This window comes from Sylvia atricapilla, chromosome 1 (assembly GCF_009819655.1).
Source record: "Sylvia atricapilla isolate bSylAtr1 chromosome 1, bSylAtr1.pri, whole genome shotgun sequence".
Taxonomy (NCBI): domain Eukaryota; kingdom Metazoa; phylum Chordata; class Aves; order Passeriformes; family Sylviidae; genus Sylvia; species Sylvia atricapilla.
The window spans coordinates 83,584,679-83,601,776 of record NC_089140.1 but is presented as its reverse complement, the minus strand read 5'-3'; positions in this window follow the sequence as shown (position 1 = coordinate 83,601,776).

Genomic DNA, 17,098 nt, shown 5'->3' with positions numbered 1-17,098 from the left:
AACAGAGGGGTTTCTGTCAGAAGCACTGGCATCTGTCCCTAGTAGTGCTTGGCACGGGTGAGTGGGTCACAACTTAAGGGTACTGATTTGGGTGGCACCACTGATGGGTTGTGTCACTGGTTTGGGCTTTTTTTTGCCTTGTGATAAGCCAAAATGTGGTTTGATTTAGCCAGTAGTCAAGACTGCAAGCCAAGTGCCTGTGCTGTGGCAATGAGCAAAGGCTCCACATGCGGACCACAGTTAAGGTGGAGAGGGATCCATGATCTAGTGTGTGCCAACTACAGCACCCACATGCCAGTAGCCAGTGCAATCTCATCTTCTTAAGCCAGAGGTAATGATAATGGTGAAGGGAGAGGGAGATGGATGCATCTGCCTTCTGACAGAGCCTAGGAATAAGCCACATGTAATTCAAAGAGCTACAGCCCTCCCTGTCCCAGCAACTTGTAACGGTGCTAAGGACATGCAGGAGGTGCCTCAGTAAGCAGTAGGTCCACCAAAACTACTGATAGATCTGAATTTTACCGACAAGATCCTGCAACTGCACATATCTCTGCTGATACAGCTACCTGATGGGTTAACATGCTCAGGACCAGACTAAAACTCTCCCCAGTATAGACCCTTAAAATCCAGCCCTCAGTCTTTCAGTCAGCTCAGGAGGTGGGTGTACCTGGCATGTTCCCAACCAGCAGCACCACAGAGCAGTGGTTTGGCTGCCTGCACAGTGCATGCCTCCTCATTCATTAGCCTCGCTGCTAATGTTCCAAACTTCCCAACTTATGGAAGGAACTGTCAGAGGCAATTTGCAGGCAGCCAGTGCTGCAGAACTGCAAAGAGTTATATTTTTATGTGTTGATGAATAATTTAGCAACAATTCTGTGTTATGTAAAATTACTGCTTTACTGCTACTGGGGCCAATGTTCGTACGAAGTGTTCTAAGCCCAGTTATACAAGTTAAAGCTTGCTAGTTTTATCCTATGCATCTGTCATTAGAGATAATTTTTCCAGGTTCAAACTGGGAAGCAGTTTTTCATTTCAGGAGAGGGAAGTTCCACATCCTCATTCTCCTTTATGGTCCTGATCATCCTGTTTCCACATGGTCAGTTTTGCACTGGGTTGTGCAGTAGTACTGGTTTTCCCCATGGAGGAGGACGCTATGCAATGCGTTTCTACCTAAACGCCATGGAAATCATCAATCCTCCAGACCTTTGCTTTATATTACAGAGCAACATATTCAGAGTGGCCACAGGTTTCATCCCCCTTCTCTTGGGAATGAAGCCTGTGCACTTAATGTGGGCAGGGAACAGAGAATATGGGCAGATCTAGATATATCTGGTTTTGGTTTCAGGTTGGAAATTGTTCCTTTGAGATTCCAGCTGTTCTATACTCTAAGTAGGATTAAAAGTTCAGGGAAAGAAAGGAATATTATTGCCCCCCAAAAACACATTTGTAAGGGTAAAGTGAGATTGAAAACCTACAGTAACTCAATATGGTCTACATCCAGAAATGGAGAAACTCACAGGCTTCCTTAGGAATACATCTGTGTTTGCTTCTGCTGTATTCTACAAGTGTTGCCAAGAGATGCTTAGTTGCAAATGCAAATATGTTCAAGGCTGAAGGATCAAAGAGCAATTAAATTAAAAACTGCTGACAGGTCAATCTTAATAGTCATTTCCATGCTGAAATAAGTCAATAATTCTTAGCATGCAATAAATCTTACCACATAAAGGTGGGCTTGCATAACAGGAAAATGTAGTAAAATATAGCAATATATTTTATGCAAATGCTTTTTAAGAGTAATGAGTAGCATGTTTTATTCATCTTGTCCTGGCATCAAAGCGGTCAAGACATTGGACTTCTGGAATGGGTTAATCCTCTGCAGCAGCAGTGTGCTGAGCAGGCAGAATGCCTTCTATTTATATTACTATTTACTTATATTTGTAAATACAAGCCTTAATTGAGCTCCTGAGTCCTGCTGTGTTTGGTACTGTGCAATCACCATATAAGTGACTGTCCCTGCCCCAAAGACCTTTACAAACTAGAAAAGTCAGAAGAGGAGGATGGGAACAAAGCAGTCGTGTGACTTGCCTGAGGTCACTCAGGTTGTTAGTGGCAGAGGCAGAATGGGAGCCTGGGATTCCTGTGCCATTCTTTGGTCCTGTTTTCCAAGTCATAAACCTTCCTGGCCTATATACTAAATACAGTATGTATGGATCATATAGAAGCAAACTCAACCTCTCTTGGTATTGCTCAAGCTTCAGAGAGGCAGAGAAAACAGCTGTGCCCCTGACCTTTATACCAGACACCTTAACATGACCTTGTGTTTTTATCTCTTCTCTTATATGCATTAGGTATGAAATACTAGATGATGCTCCTAGGTACTTGTGCCTATAATGAGACACATCTCCAAAAATCACATAATACAAGAGGGATTTGGACTCCCACTGCTAAATTTAAAACAGATTTTCTGTGTGATAGAAGCTCCCTGATAGTTTAATAGCCAATATGTCCATCACAGCTTCCTGCCCACCTGTAGCTGTACTGCCTGCTATCCCCGAGGGAAGATCCAACAGGAGAAGGTTCGCGATACTGCTGCTTCAGCAGTGCCCGAGTGCCTTAACAAGGATCTTTCTATTAGCCCCTGTGTAAACACAGGATGGCAGCCCAGGCAGGCAACACCGGGTGGAAGGAGCACAGATCGTTTTAAATCATTTGCACGTTCTAAATCACCGGGCACGATCTGCAAAGAGTGGATCTTGTGTTACACACTGCACTTGGGAGGCAATGGAGACTATTTCCAGCTAATAAAATTCACAACAAATGACCCGGCACAGGAGAAGTCCTGTTCTCAAGGAAAAGCCTTACATCAGCACAGGCTCACAACTTGCCCTTCTTTTTGCAGTGGAAAGACTGAAGATTTTAATCCCAATTCTAAAACAAGTCAAAACTTGGTGAGCACAGTAATTTGCACAGACAAAAACAGAGAGTTTGGGGACAACGTGTACATCCCTTCATCCCCCACTTTTTTTTTTTTTTTTTTTTTTTTCCCTTGATTCAGAAGAGCTGCTCTTAGGCTTATGTGGTCTATTTCCAGATGCAGTACCTCACTTCCAGAGTGATTTTCCTGGCACTGACAGCATAGAGCCCAACCCAATGCAATAACATGCTGCATGTTCCCGAAACTGTGAACAAAAGGTGAGGATTTCTTGTTTTCCTCAGAATGCAGGTATCATGTTACAAGTCTAAAGATGCAATGTGAATGAGATTTCAAAACTAATTTCAACGAGTTCCCTTTGCATACCTTTACCAGAATAAAGTTTTCCACTGTTACCAAAAGTGGCAAAAATGCTCTTTTGCCTCTTATGTCCAGGACAGTAAATTGTCACCAATAATCAAAGGTAGCATTAGAAAAAAATGGGTTTAATGTGCCAAGGGGGGTTTCTCCGAGAGCAGGCAACATTATTTTCCACAGCAGCAAACCAGTACAGCACTGAAGCCCGCCAGTGAAATATCGAATGGAAGACGTAAACCTGGTTTTATAAAAAGTACATCCCAGCTCTACCTGACCTGTGTCTAGGAGCAGATTTTATTTTTCAGTGTGTGAGGCAGAATTTTCAGAGATGAAGAATGATGAGTCAGACCCACAAAATCATGAGACCAGTATCCAGTATGATGAGGGTTGCATTTTTCTGTTTTTAAGGGAGCAGGTTCTGCCATGTGGTTTGGTCTGCCTGATTTCTGAAACTCCTTTGTCTGTCTGTGGGGTGTGGGTAGGGCTGTCAGCACCATCCTCTCCTACTTTATCCTCCCCACTGTACTGTGGGGTCAGTCAGGGAAACCCAAAGTGGCCCCAAAGGCGTGAGCAGTTCCAGGAGAAGGGATGTTGAGTCAGCACAGTGCTCGGGCAGCCCTTGAGAGCACAGCTTCTCACTCAGCCCCTGTCCACGCCAGTATCGCCAGTATCTCTAAACAGGGCGTTAATTGCTGCTTAGAAAGAAAAGCACGAGAACAAGAAGGATTAAAGTACAATATTCCCTGCAATCGCTGTCATTCATGCTATCTGACTACTGAATATTTGACCCACATTTGCCAGTGAGTACTGAAAGGTAGTTCAAGCCAGTCTCAAAAAATATCCAGCCAGATTACTTACTAAGACAGTTTTTATAGTATTGAGGGGGAAAAAAGAGACTGTCTTTAAAGTTTTTGCTCAGGCCTGTTCGACTCAGATGTTGTACTGGTACAGCTATTTCCATTCAAGGTGTGATATTTTTTACTGAAATAGATAAACCAATAGAACCACTAGTTGGGGACACTTGTACTAGCACAACGGTGCTTTATACTAGTACAGCTTATTTGCCTGCTTGTATGGAAATAGAAATTTAAGCATAAATAAGCTTCTTTATACTGGTATAACTGTTTCTACCCTAGGGAAATTAAACCATTTTTACTATACTAGTGTAGTTACAATTTTGTGTGTAGCCAAGCCTTTGCAGTAGTACACCTTCTGTGTAGAAAAGACCTCATGGCAGCCAGTGCCTCGCTGTGCCAAAAAGCTGCAGAAAGTCAAGGAGATTATTCAGGTATTAGTTATTTCACTGGATCAGGCTACCACAATCTGGTGGAGGAGGAGGAGTGCTTTCATTTACTTCAGTTGTCTGCTAAAATAGTCCATGTATGTGGCATGGTTTTGCTGATATCTAGAGACAGCAGACAACATATATGAGAGTCAGTTTTTTGTAACACATTGCGACAGGAAGAGTTACTTTTACAGTATCTTCGTAAGTTCATTTTACAGGAGAGGAATAAAGCTTTGGTAGCAGAAGCCTGTCAACGTGAGTCTCTCTGCTTTGGAAATGAACATCCTTCCCTTGCTCACACCTGGGTATCTCCAATTTAACTCAGCACGATGTAGAAGCAGAAAGCCATTATCCTGTGAGATAATAGCCTATTCAGTTGTCATCACTTACAGACAGTGTATGTTAAGCAAAAAAAAAGAAGAAATACAACTTTTAAGGGTAGTCAGCAATTATGTGAAGCTTTTTACCTTAGAATGCCTTGCAAACTCTAGTTATATTTAAACTCACATCCCTGGAGTATGTCTATCTGTGTGGGTGCTCTGTCCTTTTTTATATGCTCTATGTAAACATACCAGGAAGACAGGCAACACTCACAGGTCACTGTATATAACAGGAAAATGCTTGAGCTGTGCATAGCAGTGGTTGGGAAATGGTCGAGCTCCTGCTGTCGGGACTCCTGAGGGAGGGAAAGGGAAGGGAAGGGAAGGGAAGGGAAGGGAAGGGAAGGGAAGGGAAGGGAAGGGAAGGGAAGGGAAGGGAAGGGAAGGGAAGGGAAGGGAAGGGAAGGGAAGGGAAGGGAAGGGAAGGGAAGGGAAGGGAAGGGAAGGGAAGGGAAGGGAAGGGAAGGGAAGGGAAGGGAAGGGAAGGGAAGGGAAGGGAAGGGAAGGGAAGGGAAGGGAAGGGAAGGGAAGGGAAGGGAAGGACTTTGTTTCTCACAGCCTCTAGTTACGCTCAGAAAATGGAGTCAGCATCTCCATTTAGGTGATAATAAAAGTAACTTAAAGAATGGGGTGTAAATGATTCTTAAATACCTGCTGACAGTATGATTACTTATGGCATTATAGATGGAGTATGCAAGTTGGTGACCCAAGCCTTTTCCCACTAAATATGAATTCACACTCTTCCTCTCTTTGTCTGTAATAATTTAGAGGTCATTTTGGCAGTGTGAAAAATGGATTAATTCACCTGCTATCCTGATGGCCATTATGGGAAAAATCAGAAAGTCAGGAAAGTGCCTTGATTGTTACGACTGAAGTCTTCTGCAGACAAGAGTCTATTATTCAGCTGCAGAGCTCTGTGGCCCTTGAAGCTGAGTTGCAAGGGTGAAGGTCACTGCTCTGCCAGTAATCACATTGCCATTACATGGAGTTTTAATCAGCGAGTACTGGGCAGATACAGCTCTGGTACCATACTGTTAAATACAATGGAATTTGCCCCACAGATGACTTTAGGTCCTTGTTATTAAATAAACTGTGCCTGTTTACCTTTCAGCTGCAGATTAAACATATGAAATGTGCCATAATCCAGCTTTTCCCACATCAGAGGCTTGAAGAAACCACTTTCCTGTAGCATTGCATATAAAGAGGTAACGTTTCTTCATTTGCCTCACATATCAAGATTCAAGGTAATCAGTCATTCATTCTACATCATAAATAATACATGTACCTAACCAAACACAAAAGGCTGTACTTCTGTCTGTTTCCCCTCCACACTTTAATAAGATCCTCTGAATTTCAAGATGAAATGTGCAGTCTCATATTTAAATCATTAGGTCCCTGCATGGTATTTTGTCTCGTTTTTGCAAGGTCAGGGTGCCCAATGTGGCCAAAGAAAGAAAGAAAGATAATGACTTTATCAGCAGAACAAAAAACTGATTCAGGGTGAAGAGGAAATAGGGGACCTGTAGAGGGTAAAGACTTGCTGGGGATTTGCAAGGGAGCTGTAAATCAGTGTTTTCAGGCTACGGTGAGATACACCTTCCCTGTGGTACAGTGTCCTGCTGCAATGGGCTCTCAGCTCCTCTGTTGGCCCTTTCCCAGGCTTCGATGTGTTTTGCTGAAAGGGTAGCAGTCCAGCTTTCAAAACACTTGTGGCAATTTTAGGGAAACTGGAACAGTCACCCAAACAAACCAGAATTTCACAATATCAATATGTGTCCAGTAGCTAAAACTTCCTGGTTTATGTGCAGTTTCTGTCCTCTGTTCGGAACAGAGGATGGTCCTGAGACCTAGTAAGCCTGGGTTACATTTTTGCCTCCTCACAGACTTCCTCCGTGACCCTTGGCAAATCACTCCATTCTTGCATGTTCTGGTTTCCAGGCCTGTGTTCATACAGGATATCCTCCCTGCTGGCCTCCCCTGTCCTGTCCGCTTCAAAGGAAACCTGCCAGAGGACTGTTGTGCATTTTTTAAGCATTGGGAAGGTCCAAATCAGAGCCAGCAGTTGTGGTCCCCCTAACCTGTGACTATCATGATTATTTAACCCATCCAGCTTCCCTGGCTGTTGAACTGCAGATATTTATGGTGAGTGGTCACCTCAGAAAGGTGGTGTTGGTAATGTTTGTGAGGCACTGCTTAGGTTAAAGGTGCTGAGCTGTCTTTACTGCCGGTCCCAGCCAAGTGCTCATATGAATGCAGTGGGCACAGAAGTATCAAAATAAATGCTACAACTCTTATTGGTTTTAGCACAAGCAGAAGCAGGACCTCCATCACAATCCATGAAAGAGTGGATTTGGCAGGCAAAGTGCACTATATTCTCATGTCATTTTTAAATACCCATTTAACAAAAAAAAAAGCTCACCTATAAATCCAGATAGAGACAGGTGATTGAACTCCAAAGCTAGTTTATAAAAAAGGTTTCCAAAGCCCACATGCTTATGTCTTATTTTGGACCCAAATAACCTAGGCAATACCAGGACCCCTCTCAGCAGTGACAATTTAGGCACAAAACAGCTACAGAAGTGCATGATTCAATGTAGAATATTGAATGAGCAACACTTGCAGAAGTGTCATGCCTTGCCCCCTAACTATACCCATGGTAAATTTTGTCCAGCTAATTAAGTCTTCTGTGATGCTCAAAGCTGCTCTCTCTTTTCTGTGATGCCCCTTACAGGATCTTTCAGTAAGAAGTGAGGGGATCACAAAGGACCTTTACAGGTAATTAACTAAGCTGTGGGGGTGGTCCAGCAAGTACAACCTCATGACAAATTTAACACAAGTAAACTCATTCAGTCATCGTCCAGTTTGGGCTAATTGTGCTCTTCTGGCAGGTTGCTTCTCCCACCAGGACAGCTGTCCCAGGCACCCACTGCAGCACCGAGCTCTGGCATAACATGCTTTGCTCCCAGCATGTCCCAGGCCCAATTTCCAGCTGTCGTGCTGGGGGCAAGAGCAGACCTTGGCAGCTGGGATAGAGCTCATGGCATCACTGCTTGGCAAAGAGGTCAGAGATTTTCAGAATCCAGAGTCTCCTCACAGCCAGCACAGTCAGACCATAGTGATCAACAAACCGCTGACCACAGAGCAGTCATAGACCCAAGCTGAAGATTATCCATGAGAGGAATAGATTGTTTCCCCCTTCAATTATCTTTCTACTGCTGAAAGAAAAAAAAATCCTCTAATTATATGAAGTTTCTTTTGAAGTCCAAGGGTTCAGGATAAACTAGCAAGCTTAAGAAATAAAATGTCTGCACAGGAAAAAATGAGGAATTCTGACTATTCAAAACACATATTCTTTCCTAATGATTTTCCTCTCTTCTCTAACATGCTGAAAGAAGATGGGCTGCTAGACATGGTCCTGAACAACCCTTTGTCCATGATGTATCTAGAAATTGAAATATATACCATGAGTTATATTGATTGCCTTGTACTTAGTCACAACTCAGATGGAATGAGAAAGATTTTACACACACACACACACACACACACACACACACACACACACACGCAAACACACACATATGCACACAAGCAGGTGTCTTACCTCCTGAGGAGCTGAAAAGGGAAACCTGTAAAGTGTTGGATGAAAAAATAAGAATCTCCCTATGTTTGCTTAAATATGCATCCTCTGCAGTGCTTATCTAAACCCAGAGCTCTTAGAGAGGCTGATAATCATGACAGACCTATTGAAGCTTCATTTGAAAATCTCCAGAACATGCACCCAGCCCCATGTTGACTGAAACCCTGCTGTCCTCAGAGCCTCCAGGCTCAAGCAGAAACTTCAGTGATGTCTAAAAAAGCATGTTGTGTTTCATCTCTGTGCCTCATCATTTCCAGGTGTAACTGGTAGGAGTCCACAGCTCCCGTCTCTCCTCTGCAAATGCTGCTCCAGCCTCAATAATTATTTTGTCTTCAGGTCCTGACTCCCAGCCCAACTTCATTCATGGGTCCTGTCCCACATATTTTAAGCCAAAGACTGGGGTTTCCCTTAGAAACTCCCTTCCTAGCTTCCCTTGCTCCTCCTGGCAAGCAACCAGCTCAACTGCTAGGATAACCCTGGCTCCTCCTGAAAAAACAACTAAACGAGCTTGGCTTTCTTCCTCCCAGAGGGCACAGGTCTTTCCAGCTGCCGAGATGGCTCAGGGTACCTAGAGGGATTTTTCTGATGCACAAGCAAATCTTATAGAGGGAAGAAGAAGTGACAGAGAGGGCAGGAGCAGAGAGCCTCTTTTCAAAAGCCACCAGGTGTAGTGTACCTCCCAGAGTGTGGTAGGGCCTCAGCAAACGAACTCACTGGTGATGGACTTAAGCCCCTTTTACACATGCAGTCCTAGCCATGGAATCTGAGCCAGTTTCTGGAGCAATTCTTGTAACAAAAGTTTTTCAGTGACACAACTCAAATTTTTCTTCAGGTCTATGGATGGTTTATGAGCTGTCACTCTCTTTTGCCAGGTCTTGTCTATGTGATGGTCATTAATTTGTGAACTTCCTAACGCAAAATTTCCCATGGGGATATAGAGCTGGAAGTGGTCTTTTTGCTCTGCTGATGCAAGCCACACTTATCCCCTTTACAGATCATCACTTTTCCAGCTCTAGGGTTTGGAGTCTTAATAGCAGCTGAAAGGCAGTTGCAGTCCTTCTGTCCCTTGTTTAAGCCTAGTCAACATGTGTTCCTGGGCAGTTTATAGTTCTTCTTCCCTTGGAAATGTTGGAGAAATGCTGTAAAACTTGTGAGTTGAAAAAAGGGGATAAACATTGACATTCATTGACTTCATGTTAGGTTACAGCCCTGCCACCGTCTCCTCTACAAGTATAAACCACATCCCCATGTCAGGCAGCTCTGTCAAGGGACCAAAAGGGTGTTTTCTCCCTTCTGCTGAGATCTGAGCTTGCTTACAGCCACATAGCTGAAGAGTGTATTTTCACAGCAGAATAGCTGGTAGCTATTGTGGTAGAAATGGGCTCTGTAGCTTGCTCAGCCTTACAGGTAAGTACCTGCCTGCTTAACAAGCTATTGTTTTGGGGCAATTTTTAGGATCATCTTGTATTACAATAGACCAAGCTTAAAAGCTTTGATGTCTCTGCGATAGCAACTTTTGTTTAAGACAAGTTTTTTTCCTCTGTTATTAATCTAAAAGTGCATGAAGAAGTCCTAAAGTGTTTGCTTAATTCTTTTGACCTGTAAGGTAGCTTTCTGATAGCCTTGTTTATGGCTGTGGAGAGGACTAGTGAAGTGGATTGTGAGATTTCTATACCATTTGCTGAAGAGACAAGGTCATATCATTTTTGAGAAACTGTCTCTCTACTGCTGGGAGTTCAGTGTGCAGAAGCAAAGAGCTGAGCACATTTGGGTTCACCTGCATTATTCCTTTGCTAGTGGTAGTGGTACTCCACAGGCTCTCCTGCTACAAGGCACAGATGGATGGCTTTCTCCAAGTCCTCAGGCTCACATCAAGTATAACAGCAAGAGGCATGCCTGAAAGTCTGGGCTGAAAGAAGAAAGAGAGAGAGAGAAAGAGAGAGAGAAAACCTGATTTTATGAGCTAAAGTTTAAATAAAATACATAAACAGCTTTCCTATCTTTTGTGAGATGAGAGAAATGGTCAGGCAAGTAGACTGGACGTTTTGTTATGGTTCTTTTTAAGGCCTTAAAGGAGTTGAATGAAAGGCACCATCTCATAAATTTCTTTTCTAAGGATACTGAATATAATATGTGGTTTTATCTGATTAGAGAAGCAAAATCCTGACAGTAGGGGAAAAGATGTATCATTTTCTGAGGGAATGCTTCCTGCTGGTTTTTGTAGCCTCTGGGCCAGGCTGTTAGCCTTTGGACATGATGAACTCTGTGACCTCCCCATGAGAATGAAAGGTGGTTTGATTTTTTTACCACTTTTTTTTTTTTCTTACTTCTCCAAGTAATACACAGCTTGACTGGAGGCATTAAAGGGCATCAAATTACTTGGTTTCCAGAGCTCACTTTCCTTCTCAGAAGGACTGCTTTTTTTTTTTTTTTTTTTTTTTTTTTTTACTTGATAATTTGATGCTGCTGTCTGGAAAAAGGTCAGGCTTGCTGTCATTGTACAGCATTTCTGAGTATTTTCTTAGATGGGAAAGGGCTAGGTGCTGTCACCCTGCATGCTCTACATGTCCTGTCTTGCACTGAATATTGCAAAAATGTCTCACAATTTCATTAATAAGATTGAGGTGCATTTGTAGGGAAATATTGCCCTGTAGAGCATTTGCAAGAGTGATTTCTGTATCAAATAGAGATGATATCTTAATTGCTGGTTGTGGACAAATTCACTCTTTCTAGAGTAAAGGCAGGTCCTGCTGAGTCAGCGCTCATAGCTCTCCTGTCCTGGGTCTGAGCTGCTCTTTCTGATATGCTCCTCAATTATACATGTGACACCAGCTAAGCTAAAGTAGGAGCTGCTTCTAGGTGGAAGGAGTGGTGGGGTCCTTTCCTTCTAACGCTGAACAAAGAATTATATCAGGAAAAGGAAAACTGTGACATCCCCGAACTTGCTGTTTCCCTGCAGCACTATAGGATCAGAGCTTTACTGGATTTTCCCCAGGTAAAGTATATCCTTTCCCCAGGTAAAGTGTATCCTTTACACTACTTTATAACTCTTATCTCCAAGACAGGCCTTTGAACATATATTCAGCATGCCCTCCACCCATGGCCATGCTGGATATAGGAAATGACTTCTTGGAGGATGATGGGGTTTATCCACAAAATCTTTGGTCAGCGCAGCAAAGCCCTGGCAGCTCTCTCTCACCCAGCTTGTCCATGTGCTGCAGCACTGCCTACTGCTCCATGAAGCAGCTCTGCAAACAGAGCTCAGCCTCCTGCCAAGCTTCAGTGTCCATAGCTGCCTTGCTGGACCCCCTTACAGGGATGTGTTGTTGGAGGCACAGCCAGCTGTGGTTTAGAAAGGTGAAGAGAGAGGCTGTTTCTCAAGAGAGCTTGAGGAAAAGGCAGAAACTAGATCCAGGTGGTCTAGTGCCCATCTTCACTGTAGCTTAGATGCACCCCGAGAGACTGTCAGGTGTTTGCTCAAGGGAGCTGTAAGATGTCTGAAGCCCCAGCTGACAGGGTTGAGCTGGGCAGGGCTGTCAGGATTGCCATGGTTTGTTGTGCCCTTTCCAGCCTGAGCCAGCACCATGGGATGACCCATCAGTCCCATGGCTCTGGGGAGATCACACTGTCCAAACAGGTATTTGTCCAATGCAACACGAATTTTCAGCTTAGGAGATGTGGCCCAGTGAGGGAAGAGCTGCAAACCTCTGTGTCTCTTGTCGTTCCAAACTGCCTTCAGATGCCACATCACTACTTACAGCCATGTCACTCTTTTTTGGCAGCTCTTTTTATATAGGGTATATTGACTCTTTCTACCCCTTCCTTCAGACAGTGTCTCCCACCCTCCCATCCTTCCCACCTCAGTAACCTCTGTCTGCTGTTCTACAAAACTCTGCACCGGCCCTCCCCAGCCAGCCAAACCAACAGGGATGCCTGCCCCATGCAGTAATAAAACTTCCCTCTTTAAAGAAGCATTTCCAAACCTCCTGGCTTTTTCTCTGGAGTCTCTGGCAGTTCGCTGGAATAAAAGGAGGTTTTGCCATTTTCCCTTCCACCCATACTCAAGGAAAAGTGCTTCCCCCTGTGCGTCCTCTTGCACTGAGGGACATGTTCCGTCACAAGGTCACAGTTCCTGCCACACACACATGCACAGGAACATGCAAACACACATCTCGTGCCCCTGCACAGCCACCCTCTGCTCACTGTCCTTCCCTCTCCATGCAAGTTCCAGGCCCTGTCACATGGATCTGCCCTCGAGTCCACCCATGTCTCCTGCCTGTGCCTGCCCTGGTGGCTGGGTCACTGCTCATCTCACCAGTGTGCCCTGATTCCTGCTATCTCACCTTCCTCATGACTAATGCACAGGATTTCCAGGAATGTTGGATGAATACTCATATTTCTTGCAGGATTCTGTCACATCAGGAAAATACCTGAGCTTCTGAAATGAGATTGAGATGTACACATCGTCTCGCCAGCCCAAGTAAATAAAAAGCACATTTGGATTTTTTTCTACCACATTAATAAGATTAATTTAAACCCCTGTAAAATTACCTTAAATTCTCTGTTTCTTTTCTGGTTTTTAGAGTCCTTTCAGTTCCATTAGGAAGACTCAGAACTACTATTTCAAAAATTACTATCAGCCTTCAAATGATATCACTACATCCAGGCAATAGGCTGAGAACAGAAAAAGAAAAAGAAAACTAGCATAATGCAAAACTTGTGATGAGATCCCAAGCTGTCAACATAAAATACTTCAAAGATAATTAGAAGAGCAGACATGACTTGCTCAAATGGATATTTGATTTACCGCATACCACCAGAAATATACACTCATGTGTCATTTAATGCCTGCTTCTGAAGCAAGGTAGAGACAGTAGCAACTGCAGGTGGAGATACTGTTGTGCTGGAAATTGGAATGGGGTTGGGAACTCCTTCTCTTTGCTGACTTCCAAGAGAGAAACCACTGGGGAGCAAATGCAAGTCAGGAAATCTTGTTCCTGTCATCTTTCCCTGGCACTTCTCGAATCCTTGGTAACCAGATAACCCTGTTTTGCACCTAAAGCAGTTTGGGTGCATCTCGGTGTTGTTGCCCGTGCATTGGGACAAGAAATGGTGATTGCTCTGGAGTTCTGTAATATGGATCATCTCCCCAGATCCTCATGGCAGGGCCATACCGTTTAAAAGCAACAGTGGAAAAAGTCACCATTCAAGGAACACAGTGCTCTGTAGCATCTCAGCTCTGCCCTACAGCCCCTTCTTCAAGACCACAAAAAGAAAAAAAGATGCTCTGGGGTAGGGGAAGCATTTCTGCATCAAGATGAGTTTGGTGGCCTGGGCCGGGGCTGGGTGCAGTGTGTGAGAGGGCTTGGGGTCAGGCACAGGGGGTAAATGAAGTAGGAAGAAGGGTTTCCACCTCCCAAGACAGTTAAGTGAGGAATTAAACTCCCACGTGAGATGACCGGGGGTAGGGCAGGACTGTGAAGTCGCTGATTGTGCAGTTATAATTGTCACTCAGCCCGGAGTGACCCCCGCCTCACTCCCCTGGGGAAATGCAGGGACAGGGGAGGGAAATGGATGGGCAGTTTTGGATCTCGGTGACACCAGCGCCCTGGCCCCCTCAGCGCTGTGGGAAGGCCAGGGGAGGAGGTGCAGGAGAGACTCTCCAGCGAGGGCCATGCAAGGAGGCAAAGCAAAGCACTATTTTCAGTCCGTACTGTCAGGCGGGATTTGTTCAGGGACAATACATTTCCTCCCTGTGACAGCTCTGGCTGCAAGCGCGGCTGGTCCAGAGCTCCGCTCAGGGGCTCGCTTCCTAATTAGGAAGAGAATCTGGGAAGAGTTCCTACATTTTTACTGTTGTTTACCAACATCCTGGTGGGCACCTTGCTAGGGCAAAGCAATTCTGGAGATCTCTGGTAAAAGCTGGCAGAGGACAGCTGATGGAGAAAGTATTTACGGTACAAATGGTCACACAAAGGTTCTGTCTGCACGGAAAGGGATGCGCAGGCCTGGAGCTGACAAGGAAGACAAAAGAACAATGATTTTTGAGGGTGTATTTAAAGCAGAATAATGAACCTTATCGAGGAAGTTTTCACAGAGTGCAGGAATAGGAGAGGATCAAGCAAATTAAGAGGCAAATGTAAGTAAAATACATTTCTTTTAAGGAAGGGCCTTTATGCACAACCAATAATTAACTTGTGAAACTTACTGCCCCAGCTGCTATTATTGAGGTCAGCAAAGAAATAAGATTTAAAAAGGCCCATGAATAATAAAAAACACCAAGCTTGCACTCAGTAGAATAACAAATTACAAGGGATATAAATCACCATGCTTTAGATCTTAAATAATAATAAATTGCCCAGTGATTAGAAGGCAACTTTTGCTAGGGGCAGATTCCTTGGTAATTGCTCATTTTAGCACTTCTTGGTCTTTTTTCTTTTTCTTTCCCTGAACGTGTGGTGCTGGCCATTGCCTCAAAAAGACAAATGAGTTTTGATGGCAAGCAGACATCTTTGCGTAGTATATTATAGTGACGAATTTCAGCTTCTTCTCTTAAATAAGAATTACTTAAAAGGTAAAATCCCTTATATAAACAGTACAATAGCAGCAGAAAACCTGCAGTATGCCATTGTATTTGGCAGTGTTAAGAAAAGAAGAAAAAATAAATAGATTTTACATTATTTTAGTATTTTTAGCTTTCCCAGACTAGTTCTTCATTATTGTCATAGTATTATTGTCTTATTTATTTTGGGGTTTTTTTATGGAGGGCATAAAAAAATATTCAAGATAAGAATTTTGCTTAAACTATTGTATTTTTGTGGCACCTACTTTTGGCTGGTCTGCCAGACAAACTGATTTATAGATTGGATAAATGCATGTTGCTTCAGTTGACACACCAGAAAGCCTAGGTTCGAGCTATTTAGACTCCAGCTCCTTCCTAATAGAGATTAATACAGTTCTCTGAGTTAACATTTAATTTCTGGGCTGCCAAAAAGAAAGTAATTTGAAGCAGCTAAGAGACAGTCGTGGAGCTGAGCTGGGTACAAATTGAATCAAGGCTTTCAGAGCTCCTCTCACTGAGGCAATTCTCCCTGGCTCGCTTCCTAGCAGGATGCAGGGCAGTGTTACTGGCACAGTCTCTCTACAAAGACATTTTGTGCTGCTTCCCCATCCTGAGGTTTTCCATATGTTTTCTCCTTGCTCAGTAATTAAGTGGGGCACAAGCAGCATCACCTCACTGCCCTTGGGATGAGGAACATGTGCTTGGGTAAGAGGTTTTGTAGTGTAGGTCTGTCTGTACAGACCAGTGGTTATTCTGGTACCACTCAGCTCTGCTGGGCATCTCTGTGGACCTTCAACAGGCACAGTCTTTTATGCTAATAGGGGTTTTTTCCTGTGACAATTCAGGAAAATTGAATTGCCTTCATTTTTGAAGAAATGGCAATTGCATTACTTTTCTGTTTCCTCTCACCACAGCACCCCCCTGAAATGCAGCACCTCACCCCTCTGAGTATCCCCACCCCTTTTATCAAGCTCAGTTTGCCGCTGCAGCAGGATACAGCTGGCTGAAACCAAGTTTGGTCATCTCCCCTTCTCTGGGCAGTCACATTGTTGGTACAGGAAAACCAGACCCCTGGATGACACCAAAGCTGCTCCTAACCCACATCTGCCCCTTCTCTCCATGGGAAAGCATGATCAGTCCTGCCCCAGAGAGAGAGAGACTAATAATACAGTCTCCACTGCTTTGGACCAGCTGCTTCCCTAAAATTAAATGCATTGGAGTGCCTGGCGTTTCTTCTGAGGAAGTGTTTATAAATGTTAGGCAAGGACTTTACACCACTGGTTATCACTTTGCAGGATGTGCTAATAAGGCAATGCTCGATGGAGCACAGACACCACCCATACTGCACGAGCGAATGTGGAGGCAACGTTCATCTCCTCAGAAGGAAACAAGGGAACAACCTGCTGGGTTTAGATTCAGAGGGCAAAGAAACTAGAAAGGATGTATTTGCACAAAAGGCAGCCTACCTGTTAACTCTGTACTAAGGACATGATTTTCAGGTTTTCTATAGGATTTTTCACAGCTGCCATATTTTACATACACAAACACACACACATAGATGCTTATTTACTGTTTGGAAAAATGGGATAGTCACAATTAAATAACTTTTTGCAATTCAGGCCACTGTAGGACAGTACTCCCCTAGCACAGCCCTGGCAAAGGTCAGCAGCTGGCCCCTGTGGTCTCAGTGGGAAGGGGACACCAAGGGGAATGGCTCAGCACCTGACCTCCTGGTGCCACCTTATGAATGGACAGGCTGTGGCCCCACAATATTTACCTGTGAACACAAATGTTCAGCAAGAGCCTTTGGTTTGTTTTGCGTCATATTTCTGTCTCACCACAGGGCACTTATCATCATTTACCTGATTATTTAGTGTCAAATCGTTCTGCTAACTTTACTCAGCTGGGTTCTTCTCAGGGAAGGACGGCTCAGTTCTCAGTTCCC